This window comes from Chionomys nivalis, chromosome 6, assembly GCF_950005125.1.
Source record: "Chionomys nivalis chromosome 6, mChiNiv1.1, whole genome shotgun sequence".
NCBI lineage: Eukaryota > Metazoa > Chordata > Mammalia > Rodentia > Cricetidae > Chionomys > Chionomys nivalis.
Window position 1 is genome coordinate 85,642,658 of NC_080091.1, and position 12,572 is coordinate 85,655,229.

Here is a 12,572-nt window from a genome sequence, read left to right on the forward strand (position 1 = left end):
TTTCACCTTCTCATTTACACTGTTCTGTTTTAGGTTTGGCAGATTCTAGAATGGCCGACTCTTCCTTTTTTTTCTTTTTTTCCCTCAATGAACAGGGTCCAAAGGGACTGAGATGGTGAACTGTTTCTTTTCCATTCTCTCAGACATCTTCTTAGTAGTAACTAAGCAATCCTAGTTCAGCATTCTCATGAAGAGGGGAGGGAAAATTAGGAAGTCTCTATGCTACTGCAGACCTGGAAGACTATTAATGCTATACTACAGATATTTTTCTATATCTGCTAACAAAGTTTTAAATAAACTTCATTTTCCTTGAATATCTAGATTCAAACAAGACTCAAGGAAAAGGTTTAAGTGACCACTGAGAATTTAGTTATTCTTGGGTAGTTTTGCTCCCAGTATCATCAGATTAGAGACGTTTAGATTGCACTCAATCACCACGCTTCCCTGCGATCACGATGTTTAGGTCACGGTTATTGTCATCAAAAACACATTCTGTAGAATCTGCCATCTTTATCTTTGTTTCTAACCTGACTAAGGGCAATCATCATACTTAATTTTACATAAAGGGACCTTCCAGTGTCACCCCTTTCTAGACTTGACTAAACTTCGTAGATAATTGCCTTCCATGAGGATCTCATTTTACCTTTTGTGGAATCTGTGCAAGGGCTGATGCAATTATGTTGGCCCTTTCTTGTGTTGTGATCATTGACCCCAGAGAAAACATCACAACACCCTGTTCGCCAGAACTCTGTGCAAACTCTTCCATTTCCTGTGGATACAGAAATTGTTTTGTTATTGAAGATCAATAGCAGATAAAATGCTGTTCAAATCACTACTAATTTAGGAAAAAAATGAAGCATTATTGGAGAAATAAGCACCACTGTTCAAGCACAGACTATAATCATTGCTGTCGTAATCACCCTGTACTCATGGGTATCAGCACTGTGTATATTATTATCTTTGAGCAACAAATATTCCAAGTGTTCTCTTCTGAAAAATTTTAAATTGCATTATGTTCTACCTCAGGCTCCTGGTGTGACCCAGCAATCCCGTAAACTTTCAGTTTGGCATCCTATCTATTATATTACATTTGTGAAGGAAACTTCCTGGACTCAACAAGGTGACTCCATCCTATTTAACCTGTAGAAAATGACAATTTTCACATATCCAGAACTGGTTAAGCCTTACTAAGACTAGTAGTGTTAGAAAGTTGAATAGTAGCTTACAATAGAAGTGCACAACCCATTCGGGTTAGGGCAAAGAAACACTCACCAATATCAATACTTACTACAACTGAAGATGCTGTATAGACACTCCTAAAATACTCTCTTAGAATGATGGTTACCTAAACACAGTAAAAGACAATATTAATAAGTCTCTGTTATTTAAAAACAAGATCCACTCATTACTTACGTGTATCATCATTAGGTTAGTGCCTGACAAAAAGGAAATTCATAGGAGGAATGGTTTTTGTTGGAGCCTATTTTGAGATTTTGCTGTCCATCATGTCATTGAATCCTTGAGAATACTCATGTTGGAGAGAGCCTTAACAGCTATTCCTTTTATATTGTGGAACTAAAAGGTGAATATTCTTTGGAAATGCCTCTACAAGTAAATACTTCCTCTTCTAAGTTGACTTTTTTGTAGGCTGTAAGGTTATGATAATGAGAATAGTAGCCAACACAGGAAATTAATGATAAATGGCCTTTTTACTTTGATAGCCTCTCTTTAAGGTACATAAATCTTTGTCTAATGATCTTTTAAAAAGAAATATGGACAAATCTGGACATATGAAAATGCAAAATTCTAGAATTCTGTAAGCAAATTCTGTGGGTCATTTAGATTGGACTCCAGAAGACCAGAAATTGAAAAAACAAACTGAAGAGTGTATGCTGGGTTCATGGAGTTTTGGTTGATGATAATGATTTCATCAGGTTCTGTGTTAGTCACATTTATGTTCCATTCTTGTGAAGAATCTGATTGTGTTTTATCTATGTTCTGAGAAATTGAGTAACACTAAATTCAAAAGCAATGAAGTACGTTGTTTATTAGAAGAAATTTAGAGAATGTTTCACATCTGACCTACTTTTAAATGCAAATATGGAATCTGAACTCTGAAATCTTATTTGTTTGAATGGCACCAATGTCAGTGAACACAAAGAATGTGGCAGTTCCTGTCCTAGGGAGGAGCAGGCCATGAGACACTCCTGCCATACTTCTTATGTAGGGGTAATTGTTTATCCATTGTCTTTAGAGGATATTTGTTGCTTAGACAATAAACGTTAAGTGTTTTTCAGAGGCTAAAATTTGTGACAATCCAAATCTTCTTCCTAATGGTTCTACAGTAGTCAGAGATTCAATCCAAGTGCACTTCAAGATTTGGCACTAAAAGAAGAATAGGAATAGAATTTTATTTAAAAGCTACTGTGACATTTTTGAGGCCCGTGTGGCACATACAATGAGAACTCATTCACTGTTGGTGCTATGGTCGCCTCAACAGTGTATCTCTCCAACCTGTAGGGAAAAACTGTGAGGAAATATAGACAAAGAAATAGATGTCAAGATTAAAAGGAGAAAAGAAGGAAGAAAGGACAGAAGGAGTGAGGGAGGGAGGGGAGGAAGAAGGAAGGAACCACGTCTCTTTAATATGCAATTTTAGCTAGTTACAAGATCACTAAAAGATGGTCTGTTTACTGTACTCTTCTGAAGATTACATGGCTGCCTAATGTTAAACATGTATCAACACACTATATAATATGAGAGGAGGTAAGTGAGGAAGGAAAATGAATTTTATATGGAGAGATATTTATAACTTGAGTTGCTACCAAAGAAAACAATGTGCTGGGAGACCAGAAACTATGGAAATGAACTCAAGCTGCAACAGAGGTTAAAATTCAGAAGCCCTGAACACAAACTTCTAATATTTGCTTGACAAGCTATTCAGCCAGTATGGGATCTATTGAGTTCACATTGAACACTTCCAACTTCACAAGGTTCTGGTTTCATTTTTCACTTTCTTCTGGCTGTCAAACCACCAAGGTACTGCACAGAAAAAGTGAGAGTGGCCATTTGGTTGAAATTGTAAAAGATTGTACATAGTGAGAGATTGAATGCCTAGGTTTCTCAGAACTTGCTGAGGATTGTTTTGTGAGCCTAATTTATGATTCTGGAGTATGTGTCATGTTCTGATGGTAGAATATATATCCCACAACTATGTTGTGAAATCTGTTATCAGCTTTGGGTAAGTCAGTTGGGTTATGATAATTGCTTAATCCCATATTGCATTTGTCGACTTTCTTTGTTTATATGATAAACTCAATATCTTATTTTAAATTTATTATAATATTTATAAAAAACATGTCAATTTTAATTTCTTAAAGGCCTGTTTCTCCATTAGAGTCATATATTGTATTATTGTTTCAGAAATTTTGTTTCTGCACATTGTGATTTGTCCACAGAGCAAGTCAACTGTATTGATTTTATGAACAGGAAGTCATGCTGGCTATTTTCTTTTACTAAGTTTAGTTTGTTAAGAAATATCTTACAATATGAATAACCTGAAGGAAGGAGAGACAATCCAAGCAGTCTGGAAGAGTTTCAGGACAACTGAGCAGCTTTGTAGGGACATTTCCTAACCTGTCAAGCTGCCTTCAAGTTGTGCAATGAGCTCTAGTTTTCAAGAGTCTATGAGCCTGATGATAGGGACTTTAAGTTTTAGTTGCAACAGAACAAGCACAAAATTGTTTTAGCATAGTAAAATTTGTTGAAAAATACCTATGTAGAAGATATATTAATATATGGATACATTAACATATCTAATATGGGTCTGTTAGAAACAGCCACAAAGGATCGACTGTTCAAAGGATTATATCTGATATCAATCATAGGATAATAAAGAGTTATAGGATGAGAATAGGATAAACAAACAGATATAAAATATTAGATATTAAGTTTCATTTAAGAGGGGCAAATAAACTACTCAAATATTTAAAATAATTATTTTAAATTTTATTAGTATTCAGAGACATGTTCTCATGCTTATCAAAGACATTCCCTATAGTAACAGAAAATAATAGAGCTATTTAAATTGTCCCTGAAGAAAATTATTCTCATGTTTGGACTAGCAAACTCTATTCAAACTGATAATGGGCCTCATCTTCCTTTGCTTCCTCTTCTTTTCTCCACCTCTCCCTTCTTTAGAGACAGTGTTCCATGTACACCATCCAAGTTAACCTTATAAATCTTATAAACTTTAAGAGTAAACATTTCTTTTCCCCTGATAAAACTGAATCATCTTACTGAGGACCCTAATGGGCTCTGATGTCTTTCAGCCAGGGTTAATAAAGTTTTCTGCCTGAAGGATGATTCAATTTTGAAACTTCTCTCAATCCCATCGTCTCCAGATCCTCTAGCTATGTAGACTCTGACTTTAAAATTCTAATCTTCTTGCTTATGCCAACTATGTGCTGGGCTAATTTGATTGGGCAACTACTTTCAGCTCCATGTTTTGCTTCTAAAGTCACAAAATGGTGAATGAAACATTGCAAATAACTTGGAATATGCACCTTACTTGATATGAAAAGTGAAAAAGATGAACTATGTGTTTTTTTTTTTTTTTTTTTTTTTTGAGGCACAGGTTTTCTTTGTATCTTTGGAGTCTGGACTGGAACTCACTCTCCACACCACGCTGGTCGCAAATGCACAGAGATCTGATTACCTCTGCCTCCCGGGTGCTGTGGTTAAAGTCATGCACCATCACTGCTCTGCATTAAAAGGAAATTTTTAGTATTGTTTAGAGATCTTGTTGCAGTCAGATAAAGTTTTAATTGTTTCTTTTCTTTGAATTAAAGTGTCACGCTTAAAAGGACATTGTGAGGGTACATATCCCCATCAAGACCTAAACCAAAAAGGTTTAACACAGGACAATAATTTACACTGTTCTCGTCATTGCTCAGATCCAAAGAAAACCTGCATTGTAGATTAAAATAAAATAGTCAAATCTATTGGCTGAAGGGGTTTCCTCACAAGCCTGTTTAAATTTGTGTCTTATAGGCCACACTATAACCATTCCCAATGCCCTACCCGAAGAGCAAGCTGTGCTCCATAGCCTATGTCTCTTGGCCTCTTCCACACTGCACAGGTCACATATTAACAAGTTGTTAGTGAAGAAACTCCTTCTCATAAACATTGAGGAATAGATACACCCCTTTGCCTGTTGGGACTGAATCATCTCCCTGAAGAGACCCAACTGTTTTCAGATACTCAATTGTCTGCCAGTTTTAAAGCACTTGCTGAAGGATTATTCAAGTTTGGACCTTCTCTTAAACCCCTGTTTTCCTATCCCTTGTGAATAATCTTCAATACATAATGTGAATCCTCTTGGAATTTTGTATAAGAGAACCAATCTAGCCTGTGTGGCAGCTTGTATCAACCCTTTAAGTCAGAAAATGATTAGGATTTTCTGACTTAATTAATCCTAATTAATCCCAATAACTTAATCCTGACCTAGGATTAAGTAGTAATACAGAAATTGAGTCAGATAGTAAGCACTTGACATTAGTATTATTTCTTTGGTTTGTACATATAAAATGTATACCTTAATTTGTAGATACATTTTGTAAGCTTACAGCCTACAAATAAATCTTACTACAAAGGAATTAAGTCCAAATTTTTTACTTAGCATATTGCATGTTCCTCAGAGAGGAAAAATTTTACCCTTCATTATATTCTGCTTCTCTTAGCCAACCTTGACAGATTTCTGGACTCAATGTTTAGATATATGGACAAATGTTACTCTCATCCTTAACCAGAGAAGCCCCTCTTTGCAATGAACAACTATAAATGAAGCATGTCTGCTCAATATGCTGAGAATGAGTGGCAACTGAATGCTTATCTCAAGACAGGGGATTTATATAACCAACTCCAGAAATGCCTTCATTATCAACTTAATGTTGTAACGCTTATATGTGCAAAATTACCACTATGTGAATGATGCTTCCAAATTTTGTGATAAGGTAAGTATGTGCCCCAAACACCTTGGACAATAGCTGTATCTGAAGATATACAAACCCCAACTAAACACTTTTTGGGCTCTTTTTTGTGCAAAGGAGCACTTTGTGTAATAGTCTTAATTTAGACTCTTTCTTTTCTAATTCCTTTGAGTTTTCATAAGATAGAGCTTTCAATGAGTGAGTTATGCTCTCAAAGCACCGTTCGAGTGTGACCAGTAAAAGACACATGATTCCTTCCTAATGGTGCTAACCTCTTCAACAATTACAACTACTTCTTCAGTACCCTTCTTGCTGGCATCTTAAAATTTTCTCATACTGCTTTCCTTGCCAACTTTCCCATTTTTCATGACTGTTTACTATATCTCAGTGCAGATCTAAATTAAAGCAGCAAGAAGTAGTGATACCATGTTCTGATGCAATTTGTCTTAAAATTTCTTCTGCCAAACAAATGACTTCCCTATTTTTTAATTTGTCTTCCATCAGCTTCTCAGCACATGGGCAGAATCAGCTAGATTCTTTGGCAAAATATGACTTAAATGGCCTGTAATCTAGTTGCCCTTAGAGTCTTCCTTCCTTTCTGTATTCTGGTGAGTCAAGCCTCTGTTCATACTTTCCCTACATTTTCTTCTTCCTGATTTCTACAACAATAGCCCAATTAAGCTCTACTTACACCATTCTGATTCAACCCCTCCATATTCCTTTTGTAATTTGTCCCTGAAGAAACATGATCAGACTTATTACCTCAATAGCCCTACTTCTTGGTCCCTTTTTTTTGCATTATGTACATTTTTTGGTGCTGTGAAACTTTCATGTCAAGAACATGCATTCACTCAGGATTTCATTTGATTTCAACAGGTAATAATGGCATTATCTCTTCTCAATTAGCTGTGTGTGTGTATGTTTGTGAATACATTCTTATTAAACTTATTCACTAAGAAAATCAACTCTACATACAGAGAAAACAGTGAAAACTTGAAGATATGAATAATTCTTACAGTTGTACTCATTATTTCAACTTTTATTTAAATTTTTTATTTTTGTTTTTGTTTTTTATGCAGGCAAAACACTATTATAAATCTTCAAAAGAAATATACTTCTGGGTTCTTTCTATATCATATCTAAAATCAAATTAACAAAGCACTGGAACTTCTTATGAAGAAAGTGGATGAGTATTTAATCCTATGTAGTCATCTGGTTTCTGTGTTATGGCATTGCAATGATATTGGAGATATCATACAAATATTTGTCATATCTTTTAGTCAGTATTTTGCTGTGGCCAATCTTTTCTGCTAATGCATAATATGTCATGGTAACTACACAGCCTATAAGCATAGCATGATTCTTTAGGCCAACAGTACAAGACATAAACACACCTATTGTCCACATGAGTTCCCATCTGTATTCATAACTTACCAGTTCAAATCCCAAGTAATGAGAATATGACCATCATATATGGAAGGCATGAGAAATCCTACATAGTAGACATTTCTTTATTTTAGAGTTACTTCTACTCTTTTATCTTTTGTGAACATTCCCAAAATTTTCGTTGAAATGATTATATATGTAAATTGCATAAAATAAAATCATCTCCAAAGTCAATAATTTTTATGGTAGATCTGTCAGAAATGATCAAGTGCTAGACTCAAAAAAATGCCCTGATAAAGGTGTAGGACTATACGAGAAATTATAGGCCAAATTTTATTTGTTGTAAATAATGAAAGACATAAAGCAAGACATATAAAGTGGACATTATACAAACTCATTGAAAAAAGAGGAACTCTCTTAAAATTAAATTTCTCATTTTGATAATGATTAAATGCTTGTAGTTATGTGTAAGATTGTCTCTAAATTCAAATATGGAAAGCACCCTTTACCACTCATTAATAGAGATGGCACAATATAAACTCACAGAAACCACACAAGTATGTATACATAATCTTATGTCAATAAAAAGAAACTAGCTCTTAGTGTGGGAAGTCTTTCTGTATATGTGTTGTTTTTATTGGTTAATGAATAAAGAAGCTTCTTGGCCTATGACAGGTCAGAGAAAAGCAAGACAGAAATGGTAAGCAGAAATAGAGGAGAAAGTAAGGTGGCATCTGAGAGATGCCATATAGATGCTGAAAGAAGACAAGCACAACCTTTACCAGTAAACCATGAGCCTCATGGTAAAATATAAAATAATAGAAATGGGTTAATTTAAGATATGAGAGCTAGCTAAAAATAGGTTTAAACTATTGGCCAAAGAGTATTGCAATTAATATAGTTTCCGTGTGATTATTTCGGGTCTGGGTGGTCAGGAAATAAACAAGCAGGCTTCACATACAAGTTCTGGCATAGATCAGGAAGTTGGAAACTAAATCCTAAAATATCACACAAGTAAGCAAGTAAGTAAATCTAGTACAGGAATGGGATCACAATCAGCCTGTTTTAGGGAGGCCCCTTGTTTTTCCCAGTTGCTGAGCCCCCAATAACCACACAGAAACTGTATTAATTAAACCACTGCTTGGCCTATTAGCTCTTGCTTCCCATTGGCTAGCTCTTATATTTTCATTTAACCCATTTCTATCAATCTGTGTATTGCCATGTGTCTGTGGCTTGCTGGCAAGATTCTGTCAGGAGTCTATCTCTGGTGGGCTACAAAGCTTCTCTTTGACACCACCTTCTTTCTCCCAGAATTCAGTTTAGTTTTCCCCACCTACTTCTATTCTGCTTGTCAGTCAAAGACAGATTCTATTTAACTAATGATATTCACACCACACAGAAGGGAATCCCACATAATCAGCACTTGCGTGTATCTAGCTTAAACACAGCTTTCAGGGGATACAGACTGTCATGATCTTGTTAGAAGTCTCTAACTGGAGGGAGGATCTTCATGAATATTGAATAGTAAATACTACACATATATGCCTAAAATAAAAGAACCCAGTAAAATTCTACTTTGTGATTTGTGATTTTCTGCAACAAGAGAGAGAGGGTGTGGAAGAAAAGGAGAGTGAAAAAGAGAGAGGAGAAAGGAAGAAGTATATCTGAAGATAATGCTAACTTGTGTTAAATTTTCAGCTCAGCGGAGTGATTTACCAGACAGGGAATTAGTATATACATAAGAGTGTAAAATAAACGCAATGGATTTAACATATCCTCAGGTCAAATCCTCAAATTCCTGTAGTCATATATTAATTCCACTTGACTTCTCAGAACTGTGATCTCTGATCAGAAAGAGAAAGCAATAAACATAGAGTTATATTGCAGTATTAAAACTTAGCACATCACTAGGATGATAATCTAAAGGTTAGTGTGTATTCCTTCAAAATATTATTGTTTTTTGTTACTATAATAGACTTTATGACCTACTTTGATTTTAACTTTTGCTTTCACTATTTCTCTTATATTTTCATCCTTCAGACAATGATAAAGCCATTCTTCCTTATGTGGCTGATTTCGGTGCCTTAAATACATTTGGCTGCATAGGTACCTGGACTCAGAGAATATTCTGTCCATCTTTCTCTCAATATAGTTCTTTAAGAAGGATATGGACCTTACTTTTCCCATATGCAAGCAATACAAAAATGGTCAGATTGTGGATCACAGGACGTGATCCTCCTGAGAAGCATCTCCTCAAGCCTTTGTGTTGAAGACTTTGAAACTAGACTCTGTGTGACTGTAGCTTTGATTACCATCATACTTCAGGCACTGTTGCTAAGCTCACATGTTCCCCTTGTGCTCTCAGGGTCTTTTGGGGACCCCTCCTGTGCTGACCTGACACAGCTGAAGGACGACACCATGGAATGGGTCCAGACCATAGATCGTTTCCTAAGCATCCTCATAGGAAGAGATTCCCCAATGGAACCCTGCAAGTCCATTTTCTGATTGGCAACGCTTCCCTGCTTGGTGAAGTTTATGTTAAGCTTTTATTAACAAGATATTATAAGAAATGTTTGTTGTAGATAAACCGAGCATATTAAAAAGACAAATCTTGTGTGGACATCCTAATTGCCGAGCTCCTTGCAGCCCACTGGCCATGCTCTCTACATCATCACACTTACTTGGTTGCCTAATTCAAAACGGTACATCTGATGAGCAAAGTGCAATTTAGAGAGCAACATTCAACCAAAGCCTAAACTTTAATCTTTGAAAAAAATGTTAACAGGAGAAACATATTTTTTTGGCAAAGAGTATATTTCCAAATTAGAACTTTTTTTTCTTTTAATTCAGATCTTACTTATTTATTTTTTGATTTTTTTCTTATTTATTTATTTATTTATTTGTTGAAAACAATTTCTGCCTCCTTCCCGCCTTCCATTTCCCTCTCCCTCCTCTTCCTCTTCTCCCCCTCCTCCCAGTCCTCTACCCCTCTCCCTATTCCTCACCACCTCCCCCTACTCCAATCCCCCTCCCTCTCAAGTCTGAAGAGCAGTCCTGATTCCCTGCCCTGTGGGAAGTCCAAGGTCCTCCCCAGTCCATCCAGGTCCAGCATGGGACCGAATTAGAACTTTCTTTGTCTCATTCAATATTTTCATAGGAAGCAGCAGGATCAAGATCATGACAGGAAACCAAAAGAACAGCAGACCTGAGCTAGTGGAAGCTCATGACTATGGACCAACAGGTACGGAGCCTGATTGGGACAAACCTAGGCCCTTGAATGTAGGGGACAGTTGTAAAGCTTGGTCCGTTAGTGGGGTCCGTAGTAGTGGAACCAGGACCTATCCCTGATGCATGAGCTGGCTCCTTGGAAGCTATTTCCTGTGTTGGGATGCCTTGCCCAGCTTTGATGGAGGGGAGGATCCTGGTCCTGTCTCAACTTGATCTGCCTTGGTATGCTGACTCCCATGGGGGACCTGTCCCTTTTAATGAAGGAGGCACTGATGGAGGGTAGTAAGGAGGTGAATGGAGGGAGGAAAAACTGAGGTTTGTGTGGAAAATCAATGAAAAATAATAATGAAAGCAAACAAAACATTAAAGTAAACAAATAAAACAAAACAAAAATAAAAGACTACATTTACATCTTTTCCCATCATTTACAATACAATATCATTCTTTTCTTCAAGTCTTCTTAATCTTGTCTTTCCTGTTCTGAGGCAATAATAAGTAGAATATTATGATAAGATGTAGGAATTTTGTCAGTTATTGTTTTTTGAATTGATTGTTGAACTATCTCCCTCATACACATGTAATTATAAAACACCCAGCTGTAATCACAACTCATATGAATATGAAAAGGGATTTGGGGATGAGATACTTACATTTTTTCACACTATTATTTCATAAAAGCATAAGGGTTATTTCCTTGTTTAAATTTTTCCCACAAATTTTTATTGATTCTTTGAATTTCATATCATACACCGCAGCCACACCTATTTCTCAGGCCTTTCGATCTGCCTTCCATCCTTGTAACTTCGCTCCCAAAAAGACAATAGAAAATTAAAATTACAAAATAGTTTCATGGTAGAATGTGCAGCGTCTCACAGGGTGTCACATGGTGTACTCTTTAAACAAACAGCTTTACTTATAAATGTTCGCTGTAATGAGTCATTGGACTGGTTCAAGGCCTCTGGGATCTGCTACACTACCGATGCTGGATCCTCTCTGAGACTCCTCTGGCCTATCCTGTTTCTGCCCTGTGTCAGGAGATCCTGCAACTCTGGTTCTGCAGGACCTGCCCATTGAACTCCAGCAGCTCATAGATGTGGTATGTGTTGGGTGGACCAGCTCAAAATCTTGGAACCAGGCCTGAGTGGTAGCTGAATTGCTCACCGATGCAAGCTCTCCATGATACCCAGGTGAGGTGTGAGGCTGGCTTTTCTGTATCCACACAATCAGAGCTAACTGTTCCTCATCCATGTCACAAGGGCCAACTTTCTGACACTGACAAGATGAGAGGTAAGGATCAGCTTTCTTACAAAAGAGGCCATGCTCATCTACACCTTCGTTTAGGGCCAACTCTTCCTAGCTTCTCAGCCATGTTGCAGCATGAGCTCACCCTAGTCCTGTGGCCAGCAATTGGTGGGTTTAGTTCATCCATGCACACACCATTGAGGTCAGCTCTCCCACACTGGCCAGACAAGGGACCGGGCCATCTTTCTACACTTTTATCACTGCTGAGGCTACTGTGTGGTGGCTGGTGAGGGGCTGGATCAGCTCAGCACCATACACAGACAATATTGTGGCTTCAAATGGGAGCCCAGACCAAGGAAGTCCACATTGCATGGACACTGTAACAGACATTTGCTGCAGTGGGCCATGGCCCTCTGCAGCAGCACCCAGGTCCAGATAACACCATGGCCTCAGATAGCAGTTCAGCCCTCTCACATTAGGCAGTTCTTTGCTGTCTTCATGTCTACAGTCCCACCTGTCTTCACAGAGAACAAACCACTCCTGCTTCCCTTTCTGTCTCACCTCTCCACCACATATTTGCTCATCATAATGCTGCATGCCCTGAAAAATAGCGAGGCCATTCCTTAGTTTTTAAATTTTTATTTTTGTTGTTTTTGTTTAATGAAGAAGAGAGTTTATTTCATTTCATAGGTTCCTGTGCATTGCTGAGAAAATGTAGGCCAGGGG